Here is a 17,486-nt window from a genome sequence, read left to right as displayed (position 1 = left end):
ATAGGGTGAAAATTGAACCTGCACTGCTATACCAATCGGCAAAATATTCTTCGTTTTCTCCGTCTCCTCCAGAGTAAGCTAATATAATGTGGAAGCTCTAGCGCCAGCTGTCTTTGTTTTTTTTTGCTCTCCCACTGAAACAGTCATGTCAAGCTAGAGTTGTGATCTCGCAGACAATACCGTCGTGTCTGCCGTGCATGCGCATATCCTCGTTAGTATAGTGGTCAGTATCCCCGCCTGTCACGCGGGAGACCGGGGTTCGATTCCCCGACGGGGAGCAGTAATTTTTTAGTTACCATAGGGTGGAAATTCAACCTGCACTATATATCATTCGGCAAAATATTCTTCGTTTTCTCCATCTCCCCCAGAGTAAGCGAATATAATGGGGAAGCTCTAGCGCCAGGTGTTTTTTTTCTGTCCCACTGAAATGTCATGTCAAGTAGGAGTTGTGATCTCGCTGACAACACCGTCGTGTCTGCCGTGCATGCGCATATCCTCGTTGGTATAGTGGTCAGTATCCCCACCTGTCACGCGGGAGACCGGCGTTCGATTTCCCAACGGGGAGCAGTAATTTTTTAGTTACCATAGGGTGGAAATTGAACCTGCACTGCTATACCAATCGGCAAAATAATCTTCGTTCTCTCCATCTCTTCCAGAGTAAGCTAATATAATGGGGAAACTCTAGCGCCAGGTGTCTTTGTTTTTTTTCCTCTCCCACTGAAACAGTCATGTCAAGCTAGAGTTTTGATCTCGCTGACAACACCGTCGTGTCTTCCGTGCATACACATATCCTTGTTAGTATAGTGGTCAGTATCCCCGCCTGTCACGCGGAAGACCGGGGTTTAATTCCCCGACGGGGAGCAGTAATTTTTTAGTTACCATAGGGCGGAAATTCAACCTGCACTAATATATCATTCGGCAAAATAATCTTCGTTTTCTCCATCTCCCCCATAGTAAGCGAATATAATGGTGAAGCTCTAGCGCCAGGTGTTTTTTTTCTGTCCCACTGAAATGTCATGTCAAGTAGGAGTTGTGATCTCGCTGACAACACCATCGTGTCTGCCGTGCATGCGCATATCCTCGTTGGTATAGTGGTCAGTATCCCCGCCTGTCACGCGGGAGACCGGCGTTCGATTTCCCAACGGGGAGCAGTAATTTTTTAGTTACCATAGGGTGGAAATTGAACCTGCACTGCTATACCAATCGGCAAAATAATCTTCGTTCTCTCCATCTCTTCCAGAGTAAGCTAATATAATGGGGAAACTCTAGCGCCAGGTGTCTTTGTTTTTTTTCCTCTCCCACTGAAACAGTCATGTCAAGCTAGAGTTTTGATCTCGCTGACAACACCGTCGTGTCTTCCGTGCATACACATATCCTCGTTAGTATAGTGGTCAGTATCCCCGCCTGTCACGCGGGACACCGGGGTTCGATTCCCCGACGGGGAGCAGTACTTTTTTAGTTACCATAGGGTGGAAATTGAACCTGCACTACTATACCAATCGGCAAAATATTCTTCGTTCTCTCCATCTCCTCCAGAGTAAGCTAATATAATGTAGAAGCTCTAGCGCCAGGTGTCTTTGTTTTTTTTCCTCTCCCACTGAAACAGTCATGTTAAGCTAGAGTTGTGATCTCGCAGACAATACCGTCGTGTCTGCCGTGCATGCGCATATCCTCGTTAGTATAGTGGCCAGTATCCCCGCCTGTCACGCGGGAGACTGGGGTTCGATTCCCCGACGGGGAGCAGTAATCTTTTAGTTACCATAGGGTGGAAATTCAACCTGCACTAATATACAATCGGCAAAATAATCTTCGTTTTCTCCATCTCCTCCAGAGTAAGCTAATATAATGTGGAAGCTCTAGCGACAGGTGTCTGTTTTTTTTTCTCTTCCACTGAAACAGTCGTGTCAAGCTAGAGTGTTGATATCACAGACAACACCGTCGTTTCTGCCGTCATGCGCATATCCTCGTTAGTATAGTGGTCAGTATCCCTGCCTGTCACGCGGGAGACCGGGGTTTAATTCCCGGACGGGGAGCAGTAATTTTGTAGTTACCACAGGGTGGAAATTCAACGTGCACTAATATATCATTCGGCAAAATAATCTTCGTTTTCTCATCTCCCCCAGAGTAAGCTAATATAATGGGGAAGCTCTAGAGCCAGGTGTTTTTTTTCTGTCCCACTGAAAAAGTCATGTCAAGCGAGAGTTGTGATCTCGCTGACAACACCGTCGTGTCTGCCGTGCATGCGCATATCCTCGTTAGTATAGCGGTCAGTATCCCCGCCTGTCACGCGGGAGACCGGGGTTCGATTCCCCAATGGGGAGCAGTAATTTTTTAGTCACCATAGGGTGGAAATTGAACCTGCACTGCTATACCAATTGGCAAAATAATCTTCGTTTTCTCCATCTCCTCCAGAGTAAGCTAATATAAAGGGGAAGCTCTAGCGCCAGGTATCTGTTTTTTTTCTCTCCCACTGAAACAGTCGTGTCAAGCTAGAGTGTTGGTCTCGCAGACAACACCGTCGTGTCTGCCGTGCATGCACATATCCTCGTTAGTATAGTGGTCAGTATCCCCGCTTGTCACGTGGGAGACCGGGGTTCGATTCCCCGACGGGGAGCAGTAATTTTTTAGTTACCATAGGGTGGAAATTGAACATGCACTGCTATACCATTCGGCAAAATATTCTTCGTTTTCTCCGTCTCCTCCAGAGTAAGCTAATATAATGTGGAAGCTCTAGCGCCAGCTGTCTTTGTTTTTTTCCTCTCCCACTGAAACAGTCATGTCAAGCTAGAGTTGTGATCTCGCAGACAATACCGTCGTGTCTGCCGTGCATGCGCATATCCTCCTTAGTATAGTGGCCAGTATCCCCGCCTGTCACGCGGGAGACCGGGGTTCGATTCCCCGACAGGGAGCAGTAATCTTTTAGTTACCATAGTGTGGAAATTCAACCTGCACTAATATACAATCGGCAAAATAATCTTCGTTTTCTCCATCTCCTCCAGAGTAAGCTAATATAAAGGGGAAGCTCTAGCGCCAGGTATCTGTTTTTTTTTCTCTCCCACTGAAACAGTCGTGTCAAGCTAGAGTGTTGATATCGCAGACAACACCGTCGTGTCTGCCATCATGCGCATATCCTTGTTAGTATAGTGGTCAGTATCCCCGCCTGTCACGCGGGAGACCAGGGTTTAATTCCCCGACGGGGAGCAGTACTTTCTTAGTTACCATAGGGTGAAAATTGAACCTGCACTGCTATACCAATCGGCAAAATAATCTTCGTTTTCTCCGTCTCCTCCAGAGTAAGCTAATATAATGTGGAAGCTCTAGCGCCAGGTGTGTTTGTTTTTTTTGCTCTCCCACTGAAACAGTCATGTCAAGCTAGAGTTGTGATCTCGCAGACAATACCGTCGTGTCTGCCGTGCATGCGCATATCCTCGTTAGTATAGTGGTCAGTATCCCCGCCTGTCACGCGGGAGACCGGGGTTCGATTCCCCGACGGGGAGCAGTAATTTTTTAGTTACCATAGGGTGGAAATTCAACCTGCACTATATATCATTCGGCAAAATATTCTTCGTTTTCTCCATCTCCCCCAGAGTAAGCGAATATAATGGGGAAGCTCTAGCGCCAGGTGTTTTTTTTCTGTCCCACTGAAATGTCATGTCAAGTAGGAGTTGTGATCTCGCTGACAACACCGTCGTGTCTGCCGTGCATGCGCATATCCTCGTTGGTATAGTGGTCAGTATCCCCACCTGTCACGCGGGAGACCGGCGTTCGATTTCCCAACGGGGAGCAGTAATTTTTTAGTTACCATAGGGTGGAAATTGAACCTGCACTGCTATACCAATCTGCAAAATAATCTTCGTTCTCTCCATCTCTTCCAGAGTAAGCTAATATAATGGGGAAACTCTAGCGCCAGGTGTCTTTGTTTTTTTTCCTCTCCCACTGAAACAGTCATGTCAAGCTAGAGTTTTGATCTCGCTGACAACACCGTCGTGTCTTCCGTGCATACACATATCCTTGTTAGTATAGTGGTCAGTATCCCCGCCTGTCACGCGGGAGACCGGGGTTCGATTCCCCGACGGGGAGCAGTACTTTTTTAGTTACCATAGGGTGGAAATTGAACCTGCACTACTATACCAATCGGCAAAATATTCTTCGTTCTCTCCATCTCCTCCAGAGTAAGCTAATATAATGTAGAAGCTCTAGCGCCAGGTGTCTGTTTTTTTTCCTCTCCCACTGAAACAGTCATGTTAAGCTAGAGTTGTGATCTCGCAGACAATACCGCCGTGTCTGCCGTGCATGCGCATATCCTCGTTAGTATAGTGGCCAGTATCCCCGCCTGTCACGCGGGAGACTGGGGTTCGATTCCCCGACGGGGAGCAGTAATTTTTTAGTTACCATAGGGTGGAAATTGAACCTGCACTGCTATACCAATCGGCAAAATAATCTTCGTTCTCTCCATCTCCTCCAGAGTAAGCTAATATAATGGGGAAAGTCTAGCGCCAGGTGTCTTTGTTTTTTTTTCCTCTCCCACTGAAACAGTCATGTCAAGCTAGAGTTGTGATCTCGCTGACAACACCGTCGTGTCTTCCGTGCATACACATATCCTCGTTAGTATAGTGGTCAGTATCCCCGCCTGTCACGCGGGAGACCGGGGTTCGATTCCCCGACGGGGAGCAGTACTTTCTTAGTTACCATAGGGTGGAAATTGAACCTGCACTGCTATACCAATCGTAAAATAATCTTCGTTCTCTCTATCTCCTCCAAAGTAAGCTAATATAATGGGGAAGCTCTAGCGCCAGGCGTCTTTTGTTTTTTTTTCCTCTCCCACTGAAACAGTCATGTCAAGCTAGAGTTGTGATCTCGCTGACAACACCATCGTGTCTGCCGTGCATGCACATATCCTCGTTAGTATTGTGGTCAGTATCCCCGCCTGTCACGCGGGAGACCGGGGTTCGATTCCCCGACGGGGAGCAGTAACTTTTTAGTTACCATAGGGTGGAAATTGAACCTGCACTGCTATACCATTCGGCAAAATAATCTTCGTTTTCTCCATCTCCTCCAGAGTAAGCTAATATAATGTGGAAGCTCTAGCGCCAGGTGTCTGTTTTTTTTCTCTTCCACTGAAACAGTCGTGTCAAGCTAGAGTGTTGATATCACAGACAACACCGTCGTGTCTGCCGTCATGCGCATATCCTCGTTAGTATAGTGGTCAGTATCCCTGCCTGTCACGCGGGAGACCGGTGTTTAATTCCCGGACGGGGAGCAGTAATTTTGTAGTTACCACAGGGTGGAAATTCAACGTGCACTAATATATCATTCGGCAAAATAATCTTCGTTTTCTCATCTCCCCCAGAGTAAGCTAATATAATGGGGAAGCTCTAGAGCCAGGTGTTTTTTTTCTGTCCCACTGAAAAAGTCATGTCAAGCGAGAGTTGTGATCTCGCTGACAACACCGTCGTGTCTGCCGTGCATGCGCATATCCTCGTTAGTATAGCGGTCAGTATCCCCGCCTGTCACGCGGGAGACCGGGGTTCGATTCCCCAACGGGAAGCAGTAATTTTTTAGTCACCATAGGGTGGAAATTGAACCTGCACTGCTATACCAATCGGCAAAATAATCTTCGTTCTCTCCATCTCCTCCAGAGTATGCTAATATAATGGGGAAGCTCTAGCACCAGGTGTCTTTGTTTTTTTTTCCTCTCCCACTGAAACAGTCATGTCAAGCTAGAGTTGTGATCTCGCTGACAACACCGTCGTGTCTGCCGTGCATGCGCAAATCCTCGTTAGTATAGTGGCCAGTATCCCCGCCTGTCACGCGGGAGACTGGGGTTCGATTCCCCGACGGGGAGCAGTAATCTTTTAGTTACCATAGGGTGGAAATTCAACCTGCACTAATATACAATCGGCAAAATAATCTTCGTTTTCTCCATCTCCTCCAGAGTAAGCTAATATAAAGGGGAAGCTCTAGCGCCAGGTATCTGTTTTTTTTCTCTCCCACTGAAACAGTCGTGTCAAGCTAGAGTGTTGGTCTCGCAGACAACACCGTCGTGTCTGCCGTGCATGCACATATCCTCGTTAGTATAGTGGTCAGTATCCCCGCTTGTCACGTGGGAGACCGGGGTTCGATTCCCCGACGGGGAGCAGTAATTTTTTAGTTACCATAGGGTGGAAATTGAACATGCACTGCTATACCATTCGGCAAAATATTCTTCGTTTTCTCCGTCTCCTCCAGAGTAAGCTAATATAATGTGGAAGCTCTAGCGCCAGCTGTCTTTGTTTTTTTCCTCTCCCACTGAAACAGTCATGTCAAGCTAGAGTTGTGATCTCGCAGACAATACCGTCGTGTCTGCCGTGCATGCGCATATCCTCCTTAGTATAGTGGCCAGTATCCCCGCCTGTCACGCGGGAGACCGGGGTTCGATTCCCCGACAGGGAGCAGTAATCTTTTAGTTACCATAGTGTGGAAATTCAACCTGCACTAATATACAATCGGCAAAATAATCTTCGTTTTCTCCATCTCCTCCAGAGTAAGCTAATATAAAGGGGAAGCTCTAGCGCCAGGTATCTGTTTTTTTTTCTCTCCCACTGAAACAGTCGTGTCAAGCTAGAGTGTTGATATCGCAGACAACACCGTCGTGTCTGCCATCATGCGCATATCCTTGTTAGTATAGTGGTCAGTATCCCCGCCTGTCACGCGGGAGACCAGGGTTTAATTCCCCGACGGGGAGCAGTACTTTCTTAGTTACCATAGGGTGAAAATTGAACCTGCACTGCTATACCAATCGGCAAAATAATCTTCGTTTTCTCCGTCTCCTCCAGAGTAAGCTAATATAATGTGGAAGCTCTAGCGCCAGGTGTGTTTGTTTTTTTTGCTCTCCCACTGAAACAGTCATGTCAAGCTAGAGTTGTGATCTCGCAGACAATACCGTCGTGTCTGCCGTGCATGCGCATATCCTCGTTAGTATAGTGGTCAGTATCCCCGCCTGTCACGCGGGAGACCGGGGTTCGATTCCCCGACGGGGAGCAGTAAATTTTTAGTTACAATAGGGTGGAAATTCAACCTGCACTATATATCATTCGGCAAAATATTCTTCGTTTTCTCCATCTCCCCCAGAGTAAGCGAATATAATGGGGAAGCTCTAGCGCCAGGTGTTTTTTTTCTGTCCCACTGAAATGTCATGTCAAGTAGGAGTTGTGATCTCGCTGACAACACCGTCGTGTCTGCCGTGCATGCGCATATCCTCGTTGGTATAGTGGTCAGTATCCCCACCTGTCACGCGGGAGACCGGCGTTCGATTTCCCAACGGGGAGCAGTAATTTTTTAGTTACCATAGGGTGGAAATTGAACCTGCACTGCTATACCAATCGGCAAAATAATCTTCGTTCTCTCCATCTCTTCCAGAGTAAGCTAATATAATGGGGAAACTCTAGCGCCAGGTGTCTTTGTTTTTTTTCCTCTCCCACTGAAACAGTCATGTCAAGCTAGAGTTTTGATCTCGCTGACAACACCGTCGTGTCTTCCGTGCATACACATATCCTTGTTAGTATAGTGGTCAGTATCCCCGCCTGTCACGCGGGAGACCGGGGTTCGATTCCCCGACGGGGAGCAGTACTTTTTTAGTTACCATAGGGTGGAAATTGAACCTGCACTACTATACCAATCGGCAAAATATTCTTCGTTCTCTCCATCTCCTCCAGAGTAAGCTAATATAATGTAGAAGCTCTAGCGCCAGGTGTCTGTTTTTTTTCCTCTCCCACTGAAACAGTCATGTTAAGCTAGAGTTGTGATCTCGCAGACAATACCGCCGTGTCTGCCGTGCATGCGCATATCCTCGTTAGTATAGTGGCCAGTATCCCCGCCTGTCACGCGGGAGACTGGGGTTCGATTCCCCGACGGGGAGCAGTAATCTTTTAGTTACCATAGGGTGGAAATTCAACCTGCACTAATATACAATCGGCAAAATAATCTTCGTTTTCTCCATCTCCTCCAGAGTAAGCTAATATAAAGGGGAAGCTCTAGCGCCAGGTATCTGTTTTTTTTCTCTCCCACTGAAACAGTCGTGTCAAGCTAGAGTGTTGATCTCGCAGACAACACCGTCGTGTCTGCCGTCATGCGCTTATCCTCGTTAGTATAGTGGTCAGTATCCCTGCCTGTCACGCGGGAGACCGGGGTTTAATTCCCCGACGGGGAGCAGTAATATTTTAGTTACCATAGGGTGGAAATTCAACCTGCACTAATATATCATTCGGCAAATTAATCTTCGTTTTCTCCATCTCCCCCAGAGTAAGCTAATCTAATGGGGAAGCTCTAGCGCCAGGTGTTTTTTTTCTGTCCCACTGAAAAAGTCATGTCAAGCGAGAGTTGTGATCTCGCTGACAACACCGTCGTGTCTGCTGTGCATGCGCATATCCTCGTTAGTATAGTGGTCAGTATCCCCGCCTGTCACGCGGGAGACCGGGGTTCGATTCCCCAACGGGGAGCAGTAATTTTTTAGTTACCATAGGGTGGAAATTGAACCTGCACTGCTATACCAATCGGCAAAATAATCTTCGTTCTCTCCATCTCCTCCAGAGTAAGCTAATATAATGGGGAAAGTCTAGCGCCAGGTGTCTTTGTTTTTTTTTCCTCTCCCACTGAAACAGTCATGTCAAGCTAGAGTTGTGATCTCGCTGACAACACCGTCGTGTCTTCCGTGCATACACATATCCTCGTTAGTATAGTGGTCAGTATCCCCGCCTGTCACGCGGGAGACCGGGGTTCGATTCCCCGACGGGGAGCAGTACTTTCTTAGTTACCATAGGGTGGAAATTGAACCTGCACTGCTATACCAATCGTAAAATAATCTTCGTTCTCTCTATCTCCTCCAAAGTAAGCTAATATAATGGGGAAGCTCTAGCGCCAGGCGTCTTTTGTTTTTTTTTCCTCTCCCACTGAAACAGTCATGTCAAGCTAGAGTTGTGATCTCGCTGACAACACCATCGTGTCTGCCGTGCATGCACATATCCTCGTTAGTATTGTGGTCAGTATCCCCGCCTGTCACGCGGGAGACCGGGGTTCGATTCCCCGACGGGGAGCAGTAACTTTTTAGTTACCATAGGGTGGAAATTGAACCTGCACTGCTATACCATTCGGCAAAATAATCTTCGTTTTCTCCATCTCCTCCAGAGTAAGCTAATATAATGTGGAAGCTCTAGCGCCAGGTGTCTGTTTTTTTTCTCTTCCACTGAAACAGTCGTGTCAAGCTAGAGTGTTGATATCACAGACAACACCGTCGTGTCTGCCGTCATGCGCATATCCTCGTTAGTATAGTGGTCAGTATCCCTGCCTGTCACGCGGGAGACCGGTGTTTAATTCCCGGACGGGGAGCAGTAATTTTGTAGTTACCACAGGGTGGAAATTCAACGTGCACTAATATATCATTCGGCAAAATAATCTTCGTTTTCTCATCTCCCCCAGAGTAAGCTAATATAATGGGGAAGCTCTAGAGCCAGGTGTTTTTTTTCTGTCCCACTGAAAAAGTCATGTCAAGCGAGAGTTGTGATCTCGCTGACAACACCGTCGTGTCTGCCGTGCATGCGCATATCCTCGTTAGTATAGCGGTCAGTATCCCCGCCTGTCACGCGGGAGACCGGGGTTCGATTCCCCAACGGGAAGCAGTAATTTTTTAGTCACCATAGGGTGGAAATTGAACCTGCACTGCTATACCAATCGGCAAAATAATCTTCGTTCTCTCCATCTCCTCCAGAGTATGCTAATATAATGGGGAAGCTCTAGCACCAGGTGTCTTTGTTTTTTTTCCTCTCCCACTGAAACAGTCATGTCAAGCTAGAGTTGTGATCTCGCTGACAACACCGTCGTGTCTGCCGTGCATGCGCAAATCCTCGTTAGTATAGTGGCCAGTATCCCCGCCTGTCACGCGGGAGACTGGGGTTCGATTCCCCGACGGGGAGCAGTAATCTTTTAGTTACCATAGGGTGGAAATTCAACCTGCACTAATATACAATCGGCAAAATAATCTTCGTTTTCTCCATCTCCTCCAGAGTAAGCTAATATAAAGGGGAAGCTCTAGCGCCAGGTATCTGTTTTTTTTCTCTCCCACTGAAACAGTCGTGTCAAGCTAGAGTGTTGGTCTCGCAGACAACACCGTCGTGTCTGCCGTGCATGCACATATCCTCGTTAGTATAGTGGTCAGTATCCCCGCTTGTCACGTGGGAGACCGGGGTTCGATTCCCCGACGGGGAGCAGTAATTTTTTAGTTACCATAGGGTGGAAATTGAACATGCACTGCTATACCATTCGGCAAAATATTCTTCGTTTTCTCCGTCTCCTCCAGAGTAAGCTAATATAATGTGGAAGCTCTAGCGCCAGCTGTCTTTGTTTTTTTCCTCTCCCACTGAAACAGTCATGTCAAGCTAGAGTTGTGATCTCGCAGACAATACCGTCGTGTCTGCCGTGCATGCGCATATCCTCCTTAGTATAGTGGCCAGTATCCCCGCCTGTCACGCGGGAGACCGGGGTTCGATTCCCCGACAGGGAGCAGTAATCTTTTAGTTACCATAGTGTGGAAATTCAACCTGCACTAATATACAATCGGCAAAATAATCTTCGTTTTCTCCATCTCCTCCAGAGTAAGCTAATATAAAGGGGAAGCTCTAGCGCCAGGTATCTGTTTTTTTTTCTCTCCCACTGAAACAGTCGTGTCAAGCTAGAGTGTTGATATCGCAGACAACACCGTCGTGTCTGCCATCATGCGCATATCCTTGTTAGTATAGTGGTCAGTATCCCCGCCTGTCACGCGGGAGACCAGGGTTTAATTCCCCGACGGGGAGCAGTACTTTCTTAGTTACCATAGGGTGAAAATTGAACCTGCACTGCTATACCAATCGGCAAAATAATCTTCGTTTTCTCCGTCTCCTCCAGAGTAAGCTAATATAATGTGGAAGCTCTAGCGCCAGGTGTGTTTGTTTTTTTTGCTCTCCCACTGAAACAGTCATGTCAAGCTAGAGTTGTGATCTCGCAGACAATACCGTCGTGTCTGCCGTGCATGCGCATATCCTCGTTAGTATAGTGGTCAGTATCCCCGCCTGTCACGCGGGAGACCGGGGTTCGATTCCCCGACGGGGAGCAGTAAATTTTTAGTTACAATAGGGTGGAAATTCAACCTGCACTATATATCATTCGGCAAAATATTCTTCGTTTTCTCCATCTCCCCCAGAGTAAGCGAATATAATGGGGAAGCTCTAGCGCCAGGTGTTTTTTTTCTGTCCCACTGAAATGTCATGTCAAGTAGGAGTTGTGATCTCGCTGACAACACCGTCGTGTCTGCCGTGCATGCGCATATCCTCGTTGGTATAGTGGTCAGTATCCCCACCTGTCACGCGGGAGACCGGCGTTCGATTTCCCAACGGGGAGCAGTAATTTTTTAGTTACCATAGGGTGGAAATTGAACCTGCACTGCTATACCAATCGGCAAAATAATCTTCGTTCTCTCCATCTCTTCCAGAGTAAGCTAATATAATGGGGAAACTCTAGCGCCAGGTGTCTTTGTTTTTTTTCCTCTCCCACTGAAACAGTCATGTCAAGCTAGAGTTTTGATCTCGCTGACAACACCGTCGTGTCTTCCGTGCATACACATATCCTTGTTAGTATAGTGGTCAGTATCCCCGCCTGTCACGCGGGAGACCGGGGTTCGATTCCCCGACGGGGAGCAGTACTTTTTTAGTTACCATAGGGTGGAAATTGAACCTGCACTACTATACCAATCGGCAAAATATTCTTCGTTCTCTCCATCTCCTCCAGAGTAAGCTAATATAATGTAGAAGCTCTAGCGCCAGGTGTCTGTTTTTTTTCCTCTCCCACTGAAACAGTCATGTTAAGCTAGAGTTGTGATCTCGCAGACAATACCGCCGTGTCTGCCGTGCATGCGCATATCCTCGTTAGTATAGTGGCCAGTATCCCCGCCTGTCACGCGGGAGACTGGGGTTCGATTCCCCGACGGGGAGCAGTAATCTTTTAGTTACCATAGGGTGGAAATTCAACCTGCACTAATATACAATCGGCAAAATAATCTTCGTTTTCTCCATCTCCTCCAGAGTAAGCTAATATAAAGGGGAAGCTCTAGCGCCAGGTATCTGTTTTTTTTCTCTCCCACTGAAACAGTCGTGTCAAGCTAGAGTGTTGATCTCGCAGACAACACCGTCGTGTCTGCCGTCATGCGCTTATCCTCGTTAGTATAGTGGTCAGTATCCCTGCCTGTCACGCGGGAGACCGGGGTTTAATTCCCCGACGGGGAGCAGTAATATTTTAGTTACCATAGGGTGGAAATTCAACCTGCACTAATATATCATTCGGCAAATTAATCTTCGTTTTCTCCATCTCCCCCAGAGTAAGCTAATCTAATGGGGAAGCTCTAGCGCCAGGTGTTTTTTTTCTGTCCCACTGAAAAAGTCATGTCAAGCGAGAGTTGTGATCTCGCTGACAACACCGTCGTGTCTGCTGTGCATGCGCATATCCTCGTTAGTATAGTGGTCAGTCATTCCACTTCGGGCCGCGATAGCGAGCGGACGCGTTTGGAATGGGCTCCGTCGGAGCGGTATCAGCGGCCGTGTCTGGCCGCGGAAACAGGAACGAAGATAGCGAATACCAGTTTATTTTGCCGGAAATGCCAAAAGGACGACTTGTTATCAACACCGTGTTTTTACACGGTGATGTACGAGCGAGGCCATACAAGGTCGAAGATTTCAGGGACGCATTGACGCCAACGGGCCTGCTGCCGGATGTGGTAAGCCTCGGTGCATACCAGGTTAACCACTTGTGGGCGGTGACATTCAATGACGCCGCTCCCACGAAACGCCTGCTCGCCTTGAAGGAGCTGCAAGTGAAGGGGCGGCGCTGCGTCGTCGTCGACCCACAGGACCAGCAGGTGCGGCTACGAATTCACTGGCTGCTTCACGGAGTGAGCGACGAAGAAGTACAGACGGCGCTGTCGGCTTTCGGCAAGGTCGTGGAGGTGAGCCGTGAGCGGTGGCGTGTCCCGGGCATGGCCGACAAGTGTTCGACCACAAGAACAGCTCTCCTGAAGCTGAAAAGCGGCGTCAAGGTCGAAGACCTTCCGCACCAGATCAGGATCGATGGAGAGCTGGCCTTGCTGGTTGTGCCTGGTCGGCCGATGCAATGCTTGCGCTGCCAAGGCAAAGGGCACGTCCGCCGAGAGTGCAAGGTTCCCCGTTGCTCGCGGTGCAAACGCTTCGGACACGTCGAGGCCGATTGCGTTCGAACGTACGCCAGTGCAATGGGGCCAGCGAAGAACGAGGCGATGGCTGATTACGTCATGGACGTGGCCGAGGCAGAGGACGCCGCCAAAGGGGTCGGAAGCCCAGTGGTCCCTGTGACTACTGGAGGGGCGGCGCCGGTAGACACACCCAAGTTTCCGGAGACTCCCCAGCTTTCGACTACACCGGCCAGCGCCCCGTCAACGGCCGAGCCTGAGCGGGTCGAGACGGACGTGGTTCCAGTGGGGACAGCTGACACAACGGAGGGTCAGGGAGAGACGGCGGCGGACAGCGACGACGAGATGTGCGTGACCAGCGCCACGCTAAAGCGTCCACTCGACGACTCGGTAGAGCAGGACGGGGCGTCGTCCACCAGCAGCCAGGAGCCGCCTGCGAAGGCGCCGCAAGGGAGGTGGCGTAGTCTCAAACCTAAGCCGAAAGTCCCTACCGACCGGAGACTGGCGGACAAGGCAAAAGAAAACAGCGCTGGGAAGCAGGATGGTCCTGGAGGCGGCTAGCCGAGGGCTGGTCGTGAAGGGTAAGCGCCATGCTCCGGGCCTACTCCTATAGCTAACAAGTCACTATGGCATTAACTCCGCCATTCAGTATAGCTACGCTTAACGTCAGAGGGTTGGCGGCTAGACGTAGGCAAAGTCAGCTCTATCGGTTGCTCACAGACCAAGACATAGACGTCCTAGCCGTCCAGGAAACTAAGGTAGACGGAGAGGAGGAGACCGGGAGCATGGTGCGCCGTTTCACTGACCGATATTACGCGGTCGTAAGCCACTCGATAGGAACGTCCGCGGGTTGTGTTCTTTTTGTAAAAAAATTGCAAGGCCTTCTTGTGCAAAGTGTTTTCTCATGCCAGTCGGGCAGAATTGTTTATTGTGACTTTGTTTATGGTGCCACTGAATTCAGAGTTATATGCGTATACGCACCGAATAGTGTAGAAGAGCGTGCTCAGTTTTTTTCTAACCTGTTTCAGTGGACAAAGTGTGATAAGAGGGTGGTTTTGTTAGGTGATTTTAACTGTGTTTTAAGGGCTTGCGATAGAGTCAATAGCACTGGCGTTCGTGACAAAAGCAGTGACGTGCTAGGCAAATTAATAACCGAAAATGACTTGGAAGACGTGTATGAATGTGTGGCAGCAAATCGCGAAGTGATCTACACGCGATTTCAAGGCAATAGCCATGCGCGTTTAGACCGCATATACCTATCCCTAGATGTATTGCCTATGTGTCACGATTTTTCGGTTGAGCCAGTGTCGTTTTCAGATCACTGTTTGGTTGTGTGTCGCATAGGCATGAAGAAACAGCGTAAGGTTTTCAACTGGGATTTATGGAAACTGAACGCATTGTTACTAAAAGATGAACCTTTTTTAGAAGCAGTGCACGAGACCATTAATGAAGTGCTTATGGAAAAAACGGAAACAGTAGCAGAGAAATGGGAGTGTTTAAAGCAGAAGGTGAAAATGAAAGCGCTTGACAGATCGAGCACGCTAAAATTCGAAGCGCAAATAAAAGAAAGAAGTCTTAAGAAAACACTGCAGCAGCTGATAGCCCTAGAAAGTCGGGAGCCTGGGACTTGCAAAGACGAGGTGCGCAGTGTCAAGGAAAAATTAGAACTGCATGACAGAGAGCGTTATCGAGGCGCCTGGGTTCGCGCGCGCGCAAATGATCTTGCCGCGGGTGAGACGCCCACAAAAAGGGCGCTTGGTCTCGAAAAAGCGCAAGGACGCCGAAACCACATCGATAAGGTCTATTGCAACGGGACTCTCGCGAGCGACAATGAAAGCATCGAAAGGGCCTTTGCTGCGTATTATCAGTCACTTTTTGCAATTCGAAAAGCGAATGTACATGGTTTTAAAGAAGAGTTTCTCAAGCGCTTGCCGCGGCTTAGTGACGACACAAAAAAGCTTTTAGAAGGCAGAATAACGGAAGGCGAAGTGGAAAGCGCGATTGGTCATCTGAACCCCGGAAAGTCACCGGGACCCGATGGCCTAACCGCAGCATGGTATAAGACGTTTAGAACAGAACTGTCCCCGGGGTTAGCTGAGCTGTTCAATGAGGCGTACGAACGGAAAACTCTGCCGCCCTCCTTCAGCAAAGCGCATACGATATTAATTCCTAAAACGGACGAAGGGGAAAAACTTAAACTGGTGACATCGTATAGGCCCATATCGCTGACCAATGTCGACTACAAGATTTTTATGAAGGTTCTGGCAGCGCGACTTCAAGGTGTCATTAAAGAAATTGTTGGAGAGCACCAAACTTGTGGAATCAAAGGCAGAACCATTAGCTCAAACATTCACAAGATGCGGTGTGTGCTAGAGTGTTGTGACGAAGATTCACTTTGCGTTGCGGTGCTCCAGATAGACCGGGAGAAAGCTTTTGATTGTGTTGCGCATGATATTTTGTTTGTCATCTTAGATCATATTAATGTCGGTTCCATCATCAAGGAGGGAGTGGCCTTGGCGTACCAGAACTGCACAACACGTTTAATTGTTAACAAGTCTTTGGGGGCCCCCATTCACGTAATGCGTTCTGTGCGTCAAGGCTGCCCCCTCAGTCCACTTTTGTTTTGTATTTACATCGAAGCGATGTGCTTAGCGATAAATGAAAATGAAAAAATACGTGGCTTCAGCTTGGCGGCAGTGGAAGTTAAGCTGCTGGCATATGCAGACGACATTGCGGTGTGTTGTACGAACAAAGAAAGTGTAGAGGAAACGATAAGTGTTGTGAAACATTTTTGTAGCGTCACAGGAAGCCGCGTAAACTGGGCGAAATCTCTTGGGCTGTGGCACGGAAGGTGGCCTTCAAAGCCGGACCTTTTTGCGAATGTGCACTGGACGGAAACACCGACAAGGTACCTCGGTGTTCCCCTGGAATGTTATAACAGCAGCGAGGAGTATTGGTCGCGGCAAACAAAAGAGACGAAGGAAAAAGCAGACAGGTGGAAAGGCATGAACCTGTCTGTTTTTGCTAGGGCTACTGTGTGCAACATGTTTTTTATCGCTAAACTGTGGTATGTGATGCAGGTGTTACATTGTTCAAGGATCAACGTGCAAAGGCTGCACAGAGTGTTCGCAGTTTTTATATGGGGCTCGAAATGGGAAAGGTGCAGACGGACCAACTTGTTCAGGCGCGTGAAGGACGGAGGTCTTGGTTTGGCGCACCTATTTGTGAGACAAGTAGTAAATAGATTTTTGTTTTTCCGTGACGTCAGGGATCCGTTTTTGCGTACGGTATGCCAGCTCAGGTTAGGCAGTGCCTTACCAGATCTTGTTGTTACTACGGATAGCCGGCCCGTGACGTTGCGTGGGTATCTCAAGGAAGTGGTAGACAGTGTACGTTTTTTATCTGTACGCTTTTCGATAGATTATCTAGCAAGTGTTAGAAGAAAAGAATTGTACAAAGATGTATGTGCTATGGTTTTGCCAGTACCATTGTACAGGGCCATATACAGTGGAAGACCGGGACAAAATGTACTGAAGCGGGTGAGAAACATGCAGGTACCTACAGGGGTGAAAACTTTTTTCTTCAAGTTACACACAGGAACACTATCAGTAAAGACTTTCACAGAGGAACGGGGTTTTTTTACACCATGGGGGTCACACTGCTTGATATGTAAGAAACCAGAAACAATAGACCATGTTTTTTTGCATTGTTGGGAAGGGGTACATTTTTGGGACATATTACAGAGGACAATAAAGAAGGATTTTCCACTAGACCCACACGGAATAAGGTACCTCGCAGTAACAAATGATGATGGGGTCCCATTTGATGTAGTGATGTTGACCGGTCTCCACTGTATATGGCGTGCACGAATGGCCGGATACCATTTCGACCCGGACGCAAAGCCAGCAGTAATTTATTTCAGGCAAAGCATGTCTGCATTCATTGAGTGTAGCAAAATAGGGGATATCGAGCCAGAATGGTTGTCAAGGTTTGAACCCCTGGCAAACCTTAAGTATTTTTAAGAGGACAACATCAGTACAGATGGGACTGATGGCAATGTTTTTTTTTTTTTTTTTTTTTTTTTTTTTTTTTTTTTTTTTTTTTTTTTGTAATATATGTGTGTGCAATGATTGCCCTGTACAATGTCCATGCCAGGCAATAAATAAAAAAAAAAAAAAAAAAAAAAAAAAAAAAAAAAAAGTATAGTGGTCAGTATCCCCGCCTGTCACGCGGGAGACCGGGGTTCGATTCCCCAACGGGG

At 48.0% G+C, this 17,486-nt stretch overlaps 25 non-coding genes across 25 annotated transcripts; all 25 read left to right on the top strand.

Moving 5' to 3' along the window:
• Positions 1-206: 206 nt before the first annotated feature.
• On the top strand, positions 207-278 carry TRNAD-GUC (transfer RNA aspartic acid (anticodon GUC)). The gene has a single exon. It is a non-coding gene; the product is annotated as a tRNA-Asp (tRNA).
• A 1,095-nt stretch (positions 279-1,373) lies between these two features.
• TRNAD-GUC (transfer RNA aspartic acid (anticodon GUC)) lies at positions 1,374-1,445 on the top strand. Its single transcript has one exon. It is a non-coding gene; the product is annotated as a tRNA-Asp (tRNA).
• Positions 1,446-1,669: 224 nt separating this feature from the next.
• On the top strand, positions 1,670-1,741 carry TRNAD-GUC (transfer RNA aspartic acid (anticodon GUC)). Its single transcript has one exon. It is a non-coding gene; the product is annotated as a tRNA-Asp (tRNA).
• A 508-nt stretch (positions 1,742-2,249) lies between these two features.
• TRNAD-GUC (transfer RNA aspartic acid (anticodon GUC)) lies at positions 2,250-2,321 on the top strand. Its single transcript has one exon. It is a non-coding gene; the product is annotated as a tRNA-Asp (tRNA).
• A 221-nt stretch (positions 2,322-2,542) lies between these two features.
• On the top strand, positions 2,543-2,614 carry TRNAD-GUC (transfer RNA aspartic acid (anticodon GUC)). Its single transcript has one exon. It is a non-coding gene; the product is annotated as a tRNA-Asp (tRNA).
• An 811-nt stretch (positions 2,615-3,425) lies between these two features.
• TRNAD-GUC (transfer RNA aspartic acid (anticodon GUC)) lies at positions 3,426-3,497 on the top strand. The gene has a single exon. It is a non-coding gene; the product is annotated as a tRNA-Asp (tRNA).
• A 511-nt stretch (positions 3,498-4,008) lies between these two features.
• On the top strand, positions 4,009-4,080 carry TRNAD-GUC (transfer RNA aspartic acid (anticodon GUC)). Its single transcript has one exon. It is a non-coding gene; the product is annotated as a tRNA-Asp (tRNA).
• Positions 4,081-4,302: 222 nt separating this feature from the next.
• On the top strand, positions 4,303-4,374 carry TRNAD-GUC (transfer RNA aspartic acid (anticodon GUC)). The gene has a single exon. It is a non-coding gene; the product is annotated as a tRNA-Asp (tRNA).
• A 225-nt stretch (positions 4,375-4,599) lies between these two features.
• Positions 4,600-4,671, top strand: TRNAD-GUC (transfer RNA aspartic acid (anticodon GUC)). Its single transcript has one exon. It is a non-coding gene; the product is annotated as a tRNA-Asp (tRNA).
• Positions 4,672-4,896: 225 nt separating this feature from the next.
• Positions 4,897-4,968, top strand: TRNAD-GUC (transfer RNA aspartic acid (anticodon GUC)). Its single transcript has one exon. It is a non-coding gene; the product is annotated as a tRNA-Asp (tRNA).
• Positions 4,969-5,773: 805 nt separating this feature from the next.
• TRNAD-GUC (transfer RNA aspartic acid (anticodon GUC)) lies at positions 5,774-5,845 on the top strand. Its single transcript has one exon. It is a non-coding gene; the product is annotated as a tRNA-Asp (tRNA).
• A 220-nt stretch (positions 5,846-6,065) lies between these two features.
• Positions 6,066-6,137, top strand: TRNAD-GUC (transfer RNA aspartic acid (anticodon GUC)). Its single transcript has one exon. It is a non-coding gene; the product is annotated as a tRNA-Asp (tRNA).
• Positions 6,138-6,948: 811 nt separating this feature from the next.
• TRNAD-GUC (transfer RNA aspartic acid (anticodon GUC)) lies at positions 6,949-7,020 on the top strand. The gene has a single exon. It is a non-coding gene; the product is annotated as a tRNA-Asp (tRNA).
• Positions 7,021-7,531: 511 nt separating this feature from the next.
• TRNAD-GUC (transfer RNA aspartic acid (anticodon GUC)) lies at positions 7,532-7,603 on the top strand. Its single transcript has one exon. It is a non-coding gene; the product is annotated as a tRNA-Asp (tRNA).
• Positions 7,604-7,825: 222 nt separating this feature from the next.
• TRNAD-GUC (transfer RNA aspartic acid (anticodon GUC)) lies at positions 7,826-7,897 on the top strand. The gene has a single exon. It is a non-coding gene; the product is annotated as a tRNA-Asp (tRNA).
• Positions 7,898-8,116: 219 nt separating this feature from the next.
• Positions 8,117-8,188, top strand: TRNAD-GUC (transfer RNA aspartic acid (anticodon GUC)). Its single transcript has one exon. It is a non-coding gene; the product is annotated as a tRNA-Asp (tRNA).
• Positions 8,189-8,405: 217 nt separating this feature from the next.
• On the top strand, positions 8,406-8,477 carry TRNAD-GUC (transfer RNA aspartic acid (anticodon GUC)). The gene has a single exon. It is a non-coding gene; the product is annotated as a tRNA-Asp (tRNA).
• A 225-nt stretch (positions 8,478-8,702) lies between these two features.
• TRNAD-GUC (transfer RNA aspartic acid (anticodon GUC)) lies at positions 8,703-8,774 on the top strand. Its single transcript has one exon. It is a non-coding gene; the product is annotated as a tRNA-Asp (tRNA).
• A 225-nt stretch (positions 8,775-8,999) lies between these two features.
• On the top strand, positions 9,000-9,071 carry TRNAD-GUC (transfer RNA aspartic acid (anticodon GUC)). Its single transcript has one exon. It is a non-coding gene; the product is annotated as a tRNA-Asp (tRNA).
• An 804-nt stretch (positions 9,072-9,875) lies between these two features.
• Positions 9,876-9,947, top strand: TRNAD-GUC (transfer RNA aspartic acid (anticodon GUC)). The gene has a single exon. It is a non-coding gene; the product is annotated as a tRNA-Asp (tRNA).
• A 220-nt stretch (positions 9,948-10,167) lies between these two features.
• Positions 10,168-10,239, top strand: TRNAD-GUC (transfer RNA aspartic acid (anticodon GUC)). Its single transcript has one exon. It is a non-coding gene; the product is annotated as a tRNA-Asp (tRNA).
• Positions 10,240-11,050: 811 nt separating this feature from the next.
• TRNAD-GUC (transfer RNA aspartic acid (anticodon GUC)) lies at positions 11,051-11,122 on the top strand. Its single transcript has one exon. It is a non-coding gene; the product is annotated as a tRNA-Asp (tRNA).
• A 511-nt stretch (positions 11,123-11,633) lies between these two features.
• Positions 11,634-11,705, top strand: TRNAD-GUC (transfer RNA aspartic acid (anticodon GUC)). The gene has a single exon. It is a non-coding gene; the product is annotated as a tRNA-Asp (tRNA).
• Positions 11,706-11,927: 222 nt separating this feature from the next.
• On the top strand, positions 11,928-11,999 carry TRNAD-GUC (transfer RNA aspartic acid (anticodon GUC)). Its single transcript has one exon. It is a non-coding gene; the product is annotated as a tRNA-Asp (tRNA).
• Positions 12,000-12,218: 219 nt separating this feature from the next.
• TRNAD-GUC (transfer RNA aspartic acid (anticodon GUC)) lies at positions 12,219-12,290 on the top strand. The gene has a single exon. It is a non-coding gene; the product is annotated as a tRNA-Asp (tRNA).
• Positions 12,291-17,486: the final 5,196 nt, after the last annotated feature.

This window comes from Rhipicephalus microplus, chromosome 9 (assembly GCF_043290135.1).
Source record: "Rhipicephalus microplus isolate Deutch F79 chromosome 9, USDA_Rmic, whole genome shotgun sequence".
NCBI lineage: Eukaryota > Metazoa > Arthropoda > Arachnida > Ixodida > Ixodidae > Rhipicephalus > Rhipicephalus microplus.
This window is presented reverse-complemented; position numbering and strand designations above follow the sequence as displayed.